The following is a 17,893-nucleotide window of genomic DNA, read 5'->3' on the forward strand; positions in this document are numbered from 1 at the left end:
CAGCATCTCTTGCACGCCCCTGTCGTTTTTTAAAAAATTCTGCACCACCAAATTCAAGGTATGTGCAAAACATGGGACGTGCTGGAATTTGCCCATATTTAATGCACACACAATATTGCTGGCGTTGTCCGATGCCACAAATCCACAGGAGAGTCCAATTGGGGTAAGCCATTCCGCGATGATCTTCCTCAGTTGCCGTAAGAGGTTTTCAGCTGTGTGCGTATTCTGGAAAGCGGTGATACAAAGCGTAGCCTGCCTAGGAAAGAGTTGGCGTTTGCGAGATGCTGCTACTGGTGCCGCCGCTGCTGTTCTTGCGGCGGGAGTCCATACATCTACCCAGTGGGCTGTCACAGTCATATAGTCCTGACCCTGCCCTGCTCCACTTGTCCACATGTCCGTGGTTAAGTGGACATTGGGTACAACTGCATTTTTTAGGACACTGGTGAGTCTTTTTCTGACGTCCGTGTACATTCTCGGTATCGCCTGCCTAGAGAAGTGGAACCTAGATGGTATTTGGTAACGGGGGCACACTGCCTCAATAAATTGTCTAGTTCCCTGTGAACTAACGGCGGATACCGGACGCACGTCTAACACCAACATAGTTGTCAAGGACTCAGTTATCCGCTTTGCAGTAGGATGACTGCTGTGATATTTCATCTTCCTCGCAAAGGACTGTTGAACAGTCAATTGCTTACTGGAAGTAGTACAAGTGGGCTTACGACTTCCCCTCTGGGATGACCATCGACTCCCAGCGGCAACAACAGCAGCGCCAGCAGCAGTAGGCGTTACACGCAAGGATGCATCGGAGGAATCCCAGGCAGGAAAGGACTCGTCAGACTTGCCAGTGACATGGCCTGCAGGACTATTGGCATTCCTGGGGAAGGAGGAAATTGACACTGAGGGAGTTGGTGGGGTGGTTTGCGTGAGCTTGGTTACAAGAGGAAGGGATTTACTGGTCAGTGGACTGCTTCCGCTGTCACCCAAAGTTTTTGAATTTGTCACTGACTTATTATGAATGCGCTGCAGGTGACGTATAAGGGAGGATGTTCCGAGGTGGTTAACGTCCTTACCCCTACTTATTACAGCTTGACAAAGGGAACACACGGCTTGACACCTGTTGTCCGCATTTCTGGTGAAATACCTCCACACCGAAGAGCTGATTTTTTTGGTATTTTCACCTGGCATGTCAACGGCCATATTCCTCCCACGGACAACAGGTGTCTCCCCGGGTGCCTGACTTAAACAAACCACCTCACCATCAGAATCCTCCTGGTCAATTTCCTCCCCAGCGCCAGCAACACCCATATCCTCCTCATCCTGGTGTACTTCAACACTGACATCTTCAATCTGACTATCAGGAACTGGACTGCGGGTGCTCCTTCCAGCACTTGCAGGGGGCATGCAAATAGTGGAAGGCGCATGCTCTTCACGTCCAGTGTTGGGAAGGTCAGGCATCGCAAACGACACAATTGGACTCTCCTTGTGGATTTGGGATTTCAAAGAACGCACAGTTCTTTGCGGTGCTTTTGCCAGCTTGAGTCTTTTCAGTTTTCTAGCGAGAGGCTGAGTGCTTCCATCCTCATGTGAAGCTGAACCACTAGCCATGAACATAGGCCAGGGCCTCAGCCGTTCCTTGCCACTCCGTGTGGTAAATGGCATATTGGCAAGTTTACGCTTCTCCTCCGACAATTTTATTTTAGGTTTTGGAGTCCTTTTTTTTCTGATATTTGGTGTTTTGGATTTGACATGCTCTGTACTATGACATTGGGCATCGGCCTTGGCAGACGACGTTGCTGGCATTTCATCGTCTCGGCCATGACTAGTGGCAGCAGCTTCAGCACGAGGTGGAAGTGGATCTTGATCTTTCCCTAATTTTGGAACCTCAACTTTTTTGTTCTCCATATTTTATAGGCAGAACTAAAAGGCACCTCAGGTAAACAATGGAGATGGATGGATTGGATACTAGTATACAATTATGGACGGACTGCCACGGTTAGGTGGTATAAAAAAACCACGGTTAGGTGGTATATATTATAATAATAATACAATTATGGATGGACGGACTGCCTGCCGACTGCCGACACAGAGGTAGCCACAGCCGTGAACTACCGCACTGTACACTGGTTGATAAAGAGATAGTAGTATACTCGTAACAACTAGTATGACACTATGACGACGGTATAAAGAATGGAAAAAAAACCACGGTTAGGTGGTATATATTATAATAATAATACAATTATGGATGGACGGACTGCCTGCCGACTGCCGACACAGAGGTAGCCACAGCCGTGAACTACCGCACTGTACACTGGTTGATAAAGAGATAGTAGTATACTCGTAACAACTAGTATGACACTATGACGACGGTATAAAGAATGGAAAAAAAACCACGGTTAGGTGGTATATATTATAATAATAATACAATTATGGATGGACGGACTGCCTGCCGACTGCCGACACAGAGGTAGCCACAGCCGTGAACTACCGCACTGTACACTGGTTGATAAAGAGATAGTAGTATACTCGTAACAACTAGTATGACACTATGACGACGGTATAAAGAATGAAAAAAAAACCACGGTTAGGTGGTATATATTATAATAATAATACAATTATGGATGGACGGACTGCCTGCCGACTGCCGACACAGAGGTAGCCACAGCCGTGAACTACCGCACTGTACACTGGTTGATAAAGAGATAGTAGTATACTCGTAACAACTAGTATGACACTATGACGACGGTATAAAGAATGAAAAAAAAACCACGGTTAGGTGGTATATATTATAATAATAATACAATTATGGATGGACGGACTGCCTGCCGACTGCCGACACAGAGGTAGCCACAGCCGTGAACTACCGCACTGTACACTGGTTGATAAAGAGATAGTAGTATACTCGTAACAATTAGGATGACACTATGACGGTATAAAGAATGAAAAAAAAAACCACGGTTAGGTGGTAGGTATATAATAATAAATAATACAATTCTGGTCGGACGGACTGCCTGCCGTGTGCCGACACAGAGGTAGCCACAGCCGTGAACTACCGCACTGTACACTGGTTGATAAAGAGATAGTAGTATACTCGTAACAATTAGGATGACACTATGACGGTATAAAGAATGAAAAAAAAAACCACGGTTAGGTGGTAGGTATATAATAATAAATAATACAATTCTGGTCGGACGGACTGCCTGCCGTGTGCCGACACAGAGGTAGCCACAGCCGTGAACTACCGCACTGTACACTGGTTGATAAAGAGATAGTAGTATACTCGTAACAATTAGGATGACACTATGACGGTATAAAGAATGAAAAAAAAAACCACGGTTAGGTGGTAGGTATATAATAATAAATAATACAATTCTGGTCGGACGGACTGCCTGCCGTGTGCCGACACAGAGGTAGCCACAGCCGTGAACTACCGCACTGTACACTGGTTGATAAAGAGATAGTAGTATACTCGTAACAATTAGGATGACACTATGACGGTATAAAGAATGAAAAAAAAAACCACGGTTAGGTGGTAGGTATATAATAATAAATAATACAATTCTGGTCGGACGGACTGCCTGCCGTGTGCCGACACAGAGGTAGCCACAGCCGTGAACTACCGCACTGTACACTGGTTGATAAAGAGATAGTAGTATACTCGTAACAATTAGGATGACACTATGACGGTATAAAGAATGAAAAAAAAAACCACGGTTAGGTGGTAGGTATATAATAATAAATAATACAATTCTGGTCGGACGGACTGCCTGCCGTGTGCCGACACAGAGGTAGCCACAGCCGTGAACTACCGCACTGTACACTGGTTGATAAAGAGATAGTAGTATACTCGTAACAATTAGGATGACACTATGACGGTATAAAGAATGAAAAAAAAACCACGGTTAGGTGGTAGGTATATAATAATAAATAATACAATTCTGGTCGGACGGACTGCCTGCCGTGTGCCGACACAGAGGTAGCCACAGCCGTGAACTACCGCACTGTACACTGGTTGATAAAGAGATAGTAGTATACTCGTAACAATTAGGATGACACTATGACGGTATAAAGAATGAAAAAAAAAACCACGGTTAGGTGGTAGGTATATAATAATAAATAATACAATTCTGGTCGGACGGACTGCCTGCCGTGTGCCGACACAGAGGTAGCCACAGCCGTGAACTACCGCACTGTACACTGGTTGATAAAGAGATAGTAGTATACTCGTAACAATTAGGATGACACTATGACGGTATAAAGAATGAAAAAAAAAACCACGGTTAGGTGGTAGGTATATAATAATAAATAATACAATTCTGGTCGGACGGACTGCCTGCCGTGTGCCGACACAGAGGTAGCCACAGCCGTGAACTACCGCACTGTACACTGGTTGATAAAGAGATAGTAGTATACTCGTAACAATTAGGATGACACTATGACGGTATAAAGAATGAAAAAAAAACCACGGTTAGGTGGTAGGTATATAATAATAAATAATACAATTCTGGTCGGACGGACTGCCTGCCGTGTGCCGACACAGAGGTAGCCACAGCCGTGAACTACCGCACTGTACTGTGTCTGCTGCTAATATAGACTGGTTGATATTTAAAGAGATATTAGTAGTATACAACAATACTATACTGGTGGTCAGGCACTGGTCACCACTCCTGCAGCAAAAGTGTGCACTGTTAATTAATATAATTGTACTCCTGGCTCCTGCTAACAACCTGCAGTGCTCCCCAGTCTCCCCCACAATTAATTATAAGCTTTTAATTTATACATTGATGACTGTGCAGCACACTGGGCTGAGCTGAGTGCACACAGACTGAGTCACACTGTGTGACTGACTGTGCTGTGTATCGTTTTTTTTTTCAGGCAGAGAACGGATATAGCAGAGAGAAGTGAACGGATATATTATATTAAATAAAAGTTAACTAGCAACTGCACTGGTCACTGACTGTGGTAAACTAACTCTGTCTGCGACTCTGCACAATCTCTCTCTCTCTATCTAATCTATCTCTATTCTAATGGAGAGGACGCCAGACACGTCCTCTCCCTATCAATCTCAATGCACGAGTGAAAATGGCGGCGACGCGCGGCTCCTTATATAGAATCCGAGTCTCGCGATAGAATCCGAGCCTCGCGAGAATCCGACAGCGTCATGATGACGTTCGGGCGCGCTCGGGTTAACCGAGCAAGGCGGGAAGATCCGAGTCGCTCGGACCCGTGAAAAAAAACATGAAGTTCGGGCGGGTTCGGATTCCGAGGAACCGAACCCGCTCATCTCTAATACACACGGAACGATGTATGCTTCTTTAAACCTCATATAGTCTGAGGATTGTCCGTAACATAAACCATAACATCTTAACACTTAATTATAATAAATAAAGACACGGAGACTTGAATTTGGCAGAAAATGTTAGCTATTTATTTAAGTGAACGATTAACTGTGAATAATTAAACTAAAGTATGGTGGCCAGAAAGAACGGCTAAACAACCCTATCCCATAAACAAACTATCTCATAAAAAACTGATGTAAACCTTCCAACAAACAATAGGTATCCGCTCAACCTCCATCCTGACTACCCACCCGTGAAGGTGATGAGGCTGCCACCCGAGAAGGCGGTCCAGCAGATGTAAAACCAGTCAGCGAAGGAGAGCGCACCTAAAAATCAAACACCAAACGACCGCCAATCCACTCTTTAATACAACAAATGTTAACTTGCCGTTCTTTCCCGCCACAACCAAACCGTGACAACCCACATCACGAAAATAGCCAACGCAACAGCATAAAACAAACACCACCAGTAGGGAGGGAGGGTGGGACGACAAAAGCAGAAGAGGCTGACCCAGCCCCTTTCCCAGGCTTAAGAACCCATTCCACCTACCCCCAACATTCATTCCTATTGGCTAACCATAAAACTCCCATAATGCCTTACCGTCCTGCCCCCAGACTAGCTGAGGTTTATCCCACTCCTCTCCTATTCTGTCAATTCGTTCTCCTAAACCTCATATAGTCTGAGGATTGTCCGTAACATAAACCATAACATCTTAACACTTAATTATAATAAATAAAGACACAGAGACTTGAATTTGGCAGAAAATGTTAGCTATTTATTTAAGTGAACCATTAACTGTGAATAATTACACTAAAGTATGGTGGCCAGAAAGAACGGCTAAACAACCCTATCCCATAAACAAACTATCTCATAAAAAACTGATGTAAACCTTCCAACAAACAATAGGTATCCGCTCAACCTCCATCCTGACTACCCACCCGTGAAGGTGATGAGGCTGCCACCCAAGAAGGCGGTCCAGCAGATGTAAAACCAGTCAGCGAAGGAGAGCGCACCTAAAAATCAAACACCAAACGACCTCCAATCCACTCTTTAATACAACAAATGTTAACTTGCCGTTCTTTCCCGCCAGCAGCGAAGTTCTGTTCCACAGAAACTACGCACCGCCACCATACCCCTAACCTACCGAACCAACCACTGAAAACAGATCCTCCAGAAATATAGATAGTCCCTGTCCTATCAAGTGCACCCCATCAAGTCTAAACAAGTAGAAGTACCGGAACTTGATCCGCTGGTGCCAAACTACCGCACCGCCATGGGCCACCACAAACTTAGCAACCGCGGCATTCACCTTCCGGCGAGCCACATCGATCGCCCGACAATCCCCCACTCCACGCTAACACAACCGCACTATACAAGACCAGATAAGCCTACAGCCTGGCCAAGCGCCCGTAATCACTTGCAAATCCTGAATAATGGCCAATCGAAGATTCACCGCCTTCCTCTTACCCAGGTCGTTCCCTCCTAAGTGAATCACCAACAGTTTGGGGATGCCAAACCGCCGAACCTGCTCCATAAGCCTCGCTTTCAGGTCATGCCAAAGCATACCCCGAACACCTATCCACCGTACGTCATCCGATCCAACAAAGCAAGGAGCCCCTTCCGCAGCCAGAAATTCGGCTGCCCAATAAACATAGGAATGACCAATCACCCACACACCACACACATCCTCCCGTCAACCTATAAGGGGAAAAACAGATAACCAAATGTGAATATGTGAGGTAAAACCAAACCCAGCCCAGAACAGTAACCAACTACCAAAACGAGGATCTGTCAAAAAGAAAAATTGAATAGAGGACTATAACTTTCCTCTTGGACAAGCTTTAGGCCAATCGAAGCAACAGAAAGAAACAAAAGGAAAAGCAAAATAATAAAAAGGGGGGGGGGGTTAGAGTTGGGGGGAGGGAGGGTGTGTGTGTAGGGAAACACAGGATAACTCGGCTGGAGGTGAAACGTAAAAACCTGCTGAGGAACTTGTAATTAGATGCCAATTAGCCGAATTGAATGAATTAAGCCAAATCAGTTCGTCAGTTCAGGTAAAAAATCGCGAAGCACTCCAGACCCCCACTGCCAGCAGTGGCGAGTAGCTAGCCATCCGAGTAGGGAGGACAGGGGAGACAAACAATACAGCATGAACACACTGAACTGAACACACAATGCAGTAAACGAACAACATGTTAGTAGAAACAAACTCGCTTACGCAACAACGGGCCGAATGTAATGCTTATAAGCCGCCGACTTCCAGCGGCCCAAAGCCTTAATTTCGTCCACAGCGCGCCCTGCAGATGCTGCGGAAGTGGCGGCCCCGATTCTAAAGGAATGTGAAAGTCCCTAGGTGAGAGGCTCAAACTGGACAGGCAGCGCAACATCATCCATGTAAATTGGTACTTCGTCAATGGCGACCCATCGTAATGCAGCAGCCAAGACCCCTCAGACGAGGGCCTGACCTCCGCATACCGACCAGCCAATGCCACCGGACAACAGTCCCCACCACCCGATGGTGCCAAAGTGATCCAATGACCTCTACACATCTGATCAGTCTTGGAGCGGCGCAGCCTGCACAGCACGGACCCCACACCCACGACAACATCCGCGCGCCGCATCATGGCCTCGGACTTCTTAGAAGCCGCAACCAGCTCAGAAACCCTGAACGCGCCATGGAAAGCCATGGAAAAAGTCAGCCGAAACAGGAGCGCTTCAAAACGGGAGTCCGCCATCCCCGCCACCGCCCCTAAGAGGGAAGAGAGCAGGGACGCATCAATAGGGCGTCGGCCATCAGGAGGCACCGGTGCCGAGCGCGCCCAACCTCTAAGCGCCCTCGCCAGCAAGAAACCCTTCGTAAAATCCGGCATACCCTTCAATTTAGAATAAAAGGATATCCCGGCGAGGTATCGAGACTGATAAAGCCGGTTATCTTTACAGGAATGAATGCTATACCTTAAACACACAGTAAATACACTTTAAACCTTTAGCCACTGCGGCCGTTATACTTAATATACACTCTACGCACCTTTTACGCTATTAGCGTACAGAGTCCCGTACAGTGTACGGACTTTGCGTACACACGCCGCGCTGACGGTACAAAGTACTTACAGCGCGTACACACCCAGAGATACACTTTAAACCTTCTACAGCAATGCAATGATAACACACTTTTAACCATAGCAGGGCAATGAGGACACAACACCAATTGTGATTTTACCGCTGGGTTCCGACACCACAGTGGATTATTTCTGAAAGGGGGTTTACAATACAAATTATACACTACAATACAATACAATATAATATAACAGAATAATGGCTACAGTCAATGTACATACGTGAGTATATTCGCGTGCGCTTCCCGGTCCGGTCCTCCGTCATCAAATAGATAACGTTGTGAGTCTTGTGTCAGGCCGGGCTGCAGCAGGCTTTATTTATACAATCCTTCCAAAAGCAATACAATGGATACTGTAATCCCTTTGTCCATTGGACACAGAGATGCACTTTTACAGTACAGGAGAGGTCATAGGTTGATTTGAATAGGTGGGCGATGTCTTTCCCAACTGCTCTTGTGGGTGGTCTCCTCTGGATTCCCGCCGCATACATAATATACAGTAAATACAATTTATATCTATATTCTGCTTCTGCACATAACTATCCGCAGGAACATGCGATCTTCCGCAGACCAACACCGGAATGTTACCCTTAAAATACCCTACAGCTGGATACCAAACACCACCTTATAAACTCCTGTCCCCTCTTATCCTGTAAAGGTGAATCCCTTTGTTCTGCAACCATTTAAACAGCTATAACTTTCTCATGTGGTGCAAGGAGACTGGGTACATTGTGCGCTATTTGGATTAAATATGTAATGTGTTCTGATGGCCCTCCATGCGTTCACAAACTCTGCTGTAAATACCCATACCACGCACCGATGCGCAGGACCGCGGGAGTGACCATACGCAAATTGCGAGTATGTGCACGCACGACAGAACAAATGCACATGCAGTGGGCATGTGTGTGTAGTTTGTACGTGATGTGTGTTCTGCAATATTTTTCGACTTTGACAAGACACCACGGCCCTCGATCTCCCCGTTACGAAGAGTTGCCAAACAAAGTCTAGAAACAAGCTCTGACCCCTCTTACCGCTAGGCCCTTGGTCACGGGAAAAGTCTTCCCACTCCTTCCAGGCCCGACGGTATCCAGCGAGAGTGGACGGAGCCAAAGACAGCTCTGCTAGCCCTTCCAATCTGCAATGATGACCTGCCAAACATAAGAAGGGCAGGGCAAACCTACCGAATCAGCCTCCGGGGCCAACAAACGGAACCTATCCCACTGCCCCCTGGACAATGCATCTGCGATCCCATTATCTACCCCGGGGACGTGTTGCGCCCGAAACAGAATATTGCAGCGCATACAGGTTAGCACGAGCCGCGACAACACCCGAAGGACCCGGAGGGCCGTAGCTCTTTGGTTGTTAACCGCGTGCACGACCCCTAAGTTATCGCAGCGGAAGAGAATACTGCGATCGCGAAGTCGCTCTCCCCAAACCTCCAAGGCTACCATGATGGGAAAAAGCTCCAGCAACAACAGGTCGCCGGTCAGCCCCTCCCTCGACCAAGACTCGGGCCAAGAGGCCGCGCACCAAGCCCCGTCCAGATAACAACCGAACCCCGATGAGCCCGCCGCATCCGTAAACAACTGCAGGTCGAAACTGTCAACGAGCCGGGCCATCCAGATCAGCACACCATTGAGATCCGCCAGAAACGAAACCCACATAGCGAGGTCCCGCCTAATCTCCGCCGAGAAATGGACAAAATGGTGCGGCCTGGATACCCCAGCCGTGGACCGTTCCAACTTCCGACAAAAAACCCTGCCCATGGAAATCACCCGACAGGCAAAGTTCAACAGACCTAGGAGGGGTTGAGCCTCCCGCAACGTCACCTTACGCCGTTCCGAGCACTGCGCAATGGACTCCCGAAGCTTCGCAACCTTGTCCTGAGGCAGCTGGCAAGCCCCCGCGACCGTATCGATCTCGATACCTAAAAAGGACAAACAGGAGAGGGGCCTCGGCCACAGGGACGCCAAAATGCCCCAACAAGGCACGCAGCGAGTACAGCAGGAAACCACAGCGAGGAGAACCCTCGGGCCCCATGCACAAAAAATCATCCAGGTAATGTGCAATCCCGCTACCTCCGCAAGAAAACTCCACACACTAATGTAAAAAGGTGCTGAACTTTTCGAAAAAGACACACGAAACGGAACACCCCATAGGCAGACACTTGTCTACAAAGTATTCCTCCCTGACGCGGAAACCCATGAATCGAAACGACTCCGGGTGCAAAGGGAGCAAGCAAAAAGCCGATTCAACATCCAGTTTAGCCATGAGGGCCCCGGGGCCACAGCCCCGGACCATGCCCAGAGCATCCTCAAAGGACTGATACACCACCGAACAATATTCCGGCGAAATTGCATCGTTCACCGAGGACCCAGATGGATAAGACAGATGCTGAATGAGCCGGAACTTACCCGGAGCCTTTTTGGGCACGAACCCCACTGGGGAAATAATCAAATCCTCGACAGGCGGCAGCGCAAAGAGGCCCGCCATTCTCCCCAGGCGAACCTCCTGCTCAACCTTTTCCCGAAGCACGTCGGGGAAATCCCGAGCAGACTGCAGGTTCCTGGCGGCCCGAACTTAAACCTCCCCCACCACTGGTAAACGAGAACCCGACGCAAAACCCTCCCGCAGAAATCTTGCGTCGTCTGTGTTTGGGTACCACCCCAACCATTTTAGCATGGCCCCCAAACGAAACCGGGGTCGGCGCCCTAACTAGCGGCAAGCCCCCCAGTAGTTTTTCCGGCTAAGCCCGCGGCCGCCCTGGCACCCGGTCACCCCGCGCGGAAGCAATGTGGGATCCGTTACATCGTAAGCAAAGGTGGCGAAAACGACACCGTTGCCCAAGGGGGCACGTGGCATTGTTGAACGCGAAACACTTCCCCTTCGCCGTCACCTGCTGCGGAGAACGGGCCGCGGTCCAAGGGCGACGTGGCGGAGCCTCCACCGCGGCCCGAAACTGACTCGCCACCGCGGCCTGCGCCACCGACGCCTCCTTAGTCACCAGCTTCATATCCTGCGCTCGCGTGACCCGAAGCCATACCTCCACATCTTTGCATCCGAAGTCAATGATGTGCAGGCAATCGTGCTTCTGACGGAACTGCTTGTCATAATGCAGCCACGAATCGTCCTTAGACTGACGCTGCATGTCATGCACGAGGTGAATATACCTGATGACGTTCATGTGTTCACCAGGGCGATCCTCCAAGTAGCACGCCGCGAAGACACAGAAACCCGCCAACCAGTTGTCATACGAGCGGAAGGCCTCCGCCCCTCGCAAGCGCTTCCTTACCTTCCCTCTTGGTATCCTCCGCTAACGTAAAAAGGTCGACGTATTCCCCCTGTCTAATCTTCCTCCTGCAACTCTCACGCAACCCTCGCAGACTGCCGTGTACTCGCAGCGCACCACGCCCGGCAAATTACGCCTCCTCCTTTCCCGACGAGAACTACTACTACTCTTCCGAGACCGCTTATTCCGGTGCCGCACCTCACGTCGCGCGTACTTGATAGCCCGCTTCCTAGCCTTCGCGGTGCTACTAACCGCAGACTGGCACGATGAAGAAGAAGATCTACTTGATGTACTACCGTACGAGGAAGAAGGGGATCCCAGCGACATAGCAACTGTATCGTCGTCCCACTCACCGGCAGGCCCGCTTCCGGAAGGCGAAACGCCCTGATCGCCATCCGGATCCGCACCTGAAAAAGAAGGGACAACCGCTCCTGGAGCCGAAGCCCCCCCCCGGCGGGAATGAAAGCAGACGCCCCTGCGGGCGATGGGGTAGCGCTACCCAGCAACGCAGCGGCGGAGCCCAGACTGCGACACGCCTGTAGAAACTGAGTCATGGTGGGACCAGAAGCACCCGGGAGAACGGCCGCGTCGATCGAAGCGGGAACCATAGAAACGCCTCCCGGGGACAAAGTCGACAAAAATGGTGCAAACGCCGCCGTCATGGCCGACATTGCCGCCGCAACGGCGGAGGGATGCGGTGCCGCAGCCGTAGCTCCAGTGGTCCCCCCCGGTCCCCGGGTCCGAAGAAGGGATGGCTCCAACCGCGTCGTCACGCCGCCCAGGCCGGCCCCGCCTGGGACCGGCGCAAGCCTCCCTAAGAACCCCCGTTCTATCCTGCGGTGAACCACGAGCCACAGCGCCACCCCGGCCCCCACTGGCCTCGCCCCCCGGGAGAAACCGCTGACCCCCGCCTCCAGACATCACCCCCCCTCTGGCCCCATGCCGACACCACCAAATGCCCCCGGGAGCCCCCCCCGCTAGAGCGGGGAGAGCGCCCAGGGAGTCCAGCAGCCTCACGGGCGCGCGCGCACGCCCGCGAAACGGAACCCGCCTGGCGTAAGGGACGGCCAGTGTAAGAGCCACTGGCCCCATCCCTACATGCAGTCCCCTCATTCTCTGGGGAGCCGCCGGTGACTCTCAGCGGCAGAGGGCGCAGGGAACGTGCGCACGCGCGTCCCCGCGCCGCAGCAGCCGGCGGGGGATTCACACCAGCGGGCACCCCGGCCGGCTACCCCCGTCGGCCGCCCGATCCAGTCCGCCGCCGGCCTGTCCCTTGCCAGCCGCCGCCGCCACGCAGGAGGGATCCCCCAGCGCCGCACGCGCCCGTGGACGGGTGCCCGCAGCAGCGCCAGCAGGCTCAGCCCCGGCCGTGAGCAAAGTGCTCCGGCCCGGGGCACCGGACGCCGGCTCCCGAGCAGGAGCCGCATCAATGTAGCGGGCAGGGGGGCCAGAGGAGCGGCGGGGACGGGGCATGGCAGGCCACAAGTTAATCCAAGGTAATGGGGACAGAGGGGCACAGTATAAAGCACACTGTCACAGCAGCAGCACACCTAAATTCAACAATGGCAAGCAGCACAGCAAGGAGACAAAGGGGGGAAGAGCACTCACCCTCACCAGGACAAAAGCAGAAGAGACTGACCCAGCCCCTTTCCCAGGCTTAAGAACCCATTCCACCTACCCCCAACATTCATTCCTATTGGCTAACCATAAAACTCCCATAATGCCTTACCATCCGGCCCACAGACTAGCTGAGGTTTATCCCACTCCTCTCCTATTCTGTTAATTTTGAAATTAAGCAAAAATCACTCCGTGTGTACCCCCTTAACATGGGGGTGATTCAGAGATGGATGCATATCGCTGCATATGCAGCCAGATCTGCGTTCATCTCCTCACATGCTGGGGGCCGCCCAGCACATGGGAAGGCCGTCCAGCATGTGTGAGGAACCACCTCCCGATGCATACGTAATTTGATTACGGATGCATCAAACTAAGGTTGGCCTCTGGCAGCGCAGCCTGGCTGCCAGCCGACGTTTTTTTAATTGGAGCGGTTGTGTGTGACGTCACGCAGCTCCCCCGAAAACAGTCACAGCACGACCCCGTTTGTGTGCGTGTGCGCAGACCAGATGCTGCATCATAGTTACCGACATTCTGGCTGCTCTCTGCGGGAGAGAGCAGCCAGGTTGGCTCACAGGGCGGGCAGGGGAGGCTGTGACGAAGAGGAGGGGGTGGGCCGGAGGCGGGACGGAGGTGGAGCAAGGGCGGGCGGGGGGCGGATCAAGGGCGGGGTCACAATGACACCTCATTTAAGCCACGCCCCCACTCTGTAATGCCGCGATCACCGGCATTACACTGCAGGGGGCGTGGCTATGATGACGCGATTCAGCAAGAATCGCGTCATCGACTGCCCGGACCGCCCACTTTACACACTAAGTGGGCGGACGGGCAGGGGGGACCCCGCGAATCGGGAGACTTGCCTGCTCTTCCGGGGGGCCGGGAGGGTCACCTGATTTTCGGGAGCCTCCCGGCCATTCCGGGAGAGTAGGCAAGTATGTGCTGCATTCATCTCTGAATCAGCCCCCATGTAATTACATTATCTTGAAGTGTAGCTGCTGTACTCCTACTGGAGATACACTACTTGAAAAATGTAAGTAAGTAAATATGTAATGGGATTAATGGTGATAATCGTTCTTACCCTTCGCAGAAAATGCAATGAATAAATGTTAAAGCTATTTTATGACATCACCCAGGGTGAATGACTTGTCCTGCATTTCTTCCATTGTTATAAATGTTTCATTTATTAGTTGTCTGTCCCCAAATCACTATATGTACTCCTATTGTATACATCGGAATATACGTCCCATAAGTTGAGGCTACTGTGTTATACTTTGAAGTTCTTTAATGCTTGTCATTATGTTCTGTGTGTCACGTTTAGTAGTTTTTATCTTTTTTCTGTTTTGTGTTTTTATTTTTACATTTGCACTAAGCCTCTTCCCTTACTTGCACCATTTGCCCGTTATAAATTGGTTGAGGTGCTTGCCTTTATTCTGTTGTAGCACTGATCCCAAAACTCGCCTTATACCTTGACAAATTCCTTATGGCATCAGTGGGTTTTGCTGTTTCTTTTTGATTTATTTGGCCTTTGACAATTTTCTACTAACCCCTGAATGTTCTCCTTTATGTGGAACACTGGATCACTAGCACGTCTTGATTAACATTGTTCCAAAGTGACTATGATGCATTTTTGTCAATGTTGCTCTTGTGTAGACCCTGAGGAGTCACTGTCATGTCACTCAGAGGTACAGTATGGTACATTTCAGGGCTTAATGTGGTCCTGGAAAGGTGGTGGAACCCCCTCCCTTTGGTGGAATCCAGTGCTAGGGTTTTCGGCACCTTGCTGGCTGGAAAACAATGGGTGTGGTCTTACAAGGAAGGGTGTGGTCACATAATAGTACCTCCAATTCAAATTATGTCACTCAGTAGAACAATTTATTCACATTACACCACAGTTAGTGCCCCTGATTCATATTACACCACACAGTAGTGCCCCTTATTCACGTTACGACACACAGTAGTGCCCCTTATTCACATTACATCATTCAGTGGTGTCCCTTATATACAATGCCCACAATAGTTGTGCTCCTTACACATAATGCCCACAATAGTAATGCCCCATACACATAATGCCCACAGTAGTGCACTTATACACATAATCCCAACAGTAGTAGTGCCCCTTATATGAATAATGCCCACAGCAGTGCCCCTATACACATCTCTGCCTCTGTCACTCCAGCAGCTCACTGACAGGGTCCCTCCAGCAGCTCCATGTCCTGTGTCCCTCCAGGAGAATCCCTGCCTCTCTGTGTCCCTCCAGCAGATTCCCTGCCTCTCTGTGTCCCTCCATCCCCATTTCACCTTGTCTTCAGCATGCGCAGAGCTTGCTCCTCTTTGTGGCTCTTCTTTACTTCAGTGGCGGCGATGGCATGACACCACACGTGCCAGAGAAGGAAGCCACTGGGACCTGAGGAGGGGATGAACGCCCTGCGACAGACACAGCATGCGTGAGTACTAAGAGAGACGGGCTACAGGCAGAGGACAATGGAGCTGCCAGGAACTGAGGAAGGGGTAGGTAGCTGCAACTCGTTAGTGACACTAGTGCCATCCGCATCATCGATTGACAAGGGTGGTGGGGCAGGCTTTTCTGTTGGAATTACTGTGCAAGGCCATGGAGGAGGTAGAACTAGTTCCACCTGCCATTACAGGTGGTGGAACTCACCCGTTCCCCCACACTTTAACCCCTGGTGCATTTACCGCTGACAACAAAGTTTCTTGACATTACTTTACAACCATCCTTCAAGCATTATCTGCATTATTTTCTTGAGCCCCTCATCCTCAGTTGTTACCTGTCATATGGCTTTCCAAGTGACATCTGTTACTGTAAGGTGTGTTACCGTACTTGTTCCTCCAGATCTGTTTCCTCAGGTCATCCTTTATGGCTAGGAATGCTCCCTATAATTGGCTATGAATCTCTTTGAAAAGTTTAAAGTGTTAGTCTGGTTACACATCAGAACGATGATTAGCTGGTCGATCCGACAATGCAGGGGGCGGCAACGCAATCTAATATGCCATGCTGTATTCGGCAGCATGACATCGTTAGCATATCTTTTTGTTGGCCGTGCATCACGACCGACCAGAAGATAATGCATGCATCTAGCCTCAGTACGTCATGCAGCGCAAGATACCCATCATGAGTGAACTGACAAGTCCCGTGCAACTCTGCTAGTGTTAGGTAGTTTTTTTTTTGCCAAAATTGCGGCTTAGATGCAACGCGATATGACTAGGATGCAACAGAAACTCTGCTGATTAATTTAATATGTGACACTTGTATGTAATGAGGATGATATGTCAGCTGGCAGTATAACGACAGCGGCATCCCACCTGCCGGTATACTGGCAGCGAGTCCCCTCCGCTTAGGTCCGCTTAGGGCCCGGTGGCAGTTTCTGATCCCACTCGGTTGCTGGCGTGGACCCACCAACCGAGTGGGAATTACGGGCGGGTGTCAGCATTTCAACTGCCGTTAGTATGTCAGCTGTTGGGATTTCGGCGCCGGGCTTCCGAAGGCAGGGAACCCAACAGCCGGCATTATAACTGCAACCACTTGTATATTGTGTAGAGATGTGCGCTGACCACTATGTTTTGGTTTTGGATCTGTATTTGGTTTTGCAAAAACCGACTTTGTGTGTTTTGGTTTTGAATCTGTATTTTTAAAAATAATAATAAAAACAGCTAAAATCACAGAATATGGGCCTATTTTTGTTCCTACAGTATTATTAACCTCAATGACATTCATTTCCACTAATTTCAGTCAATTTTGACCACCTCACAGCTCACAATATTGTTCACCAACATGGGCCAAAGGCTGGCTGGCAGCAGAGCAGCGGCACAAACGTGTCCAAATTAAAAATGTTTTGCAAATTAGTAATGTATTAGCAATAACCTATCAAAGCAACCCTCTGTGCGGGTGTGCCAGTGGTGTCAGCAGTGCGGGGAAGCCGATTGTGTCCTCTGTGCAGGGATGCCGGTGGTGTCGGCAGTGCGGGGGTGCCAGCAGTGTGGGGGTGGCGGCAGTGTTCTCTGTGTGGGGGTGCCGGTGGTGTCCTAGGTGTGGGGATGGGGCAGTGACGGCAGTGCGGGGGGTACTAGCGGTGTCCTCTGTGCAGGGGTGTCGGTACTCATATCGCCCCAGATCCCCTATGTTTGGGCGAGTCCAGTTCTCAGAGAACATTCCATATCACTGACAAATGCTCCAGATTCTTTCTAACAGTAGGGCCCCTCGCCCTTTCCTAAATACACTCCTTAGTTCCATTGTCTACATCGTTTGCAGTAGTTTCTTCCATCTCATCAGATTTTCTGAACTGTATCTGTATCTAGGTATCTAGGTTCACTAGATCAAAGTGTTTAAAATTTTGGGCTGTCAATGCATGGAAAGAATTGGGTACAGGATCCCGACAGTCAGAATACCGACAGTGGCATGCCAACAGTCAAAATCCCGACACCTTTTGGTAAGTACTTTGGGGTCTATTTACTTACTTTGGATGGCCTAACTGTAACCCAAAATCCTAACTCTAACATTGACCCTAATACTTACCTTCGGGA

General features: G+C 49.9%; 1 protein-coding gene across 4 annotated transcripts in view; it reads left to right on the forward strand.

Moving 5' to 3' along the window:
* Positions 1 to 17,893, forward strand: part of TTLL10 (tubulin tyrosine ligase like 10) — a 388,939-nt gene that overhangs the window by 166,770 nt on the left and 204,276 nt on the right. The window lies entirely within an intron of this gene.

Source organism: Pseudophryne corroboree, chromosome 10 (genome assembly GCF_028390025.1).
Source record: "Pseudophryne corroboree isolate aPseCor3 chromosome 10, aPseCor3.hap2, whole genome shotgun sequence".
In the NCBI taxonomy this organism is placed as follows: Eukaryota; Metazoa; Chordata; class Amphibia; order Anura; family Myobatrachidae; genus Pseudophryne; species Pseudophryne corroboree.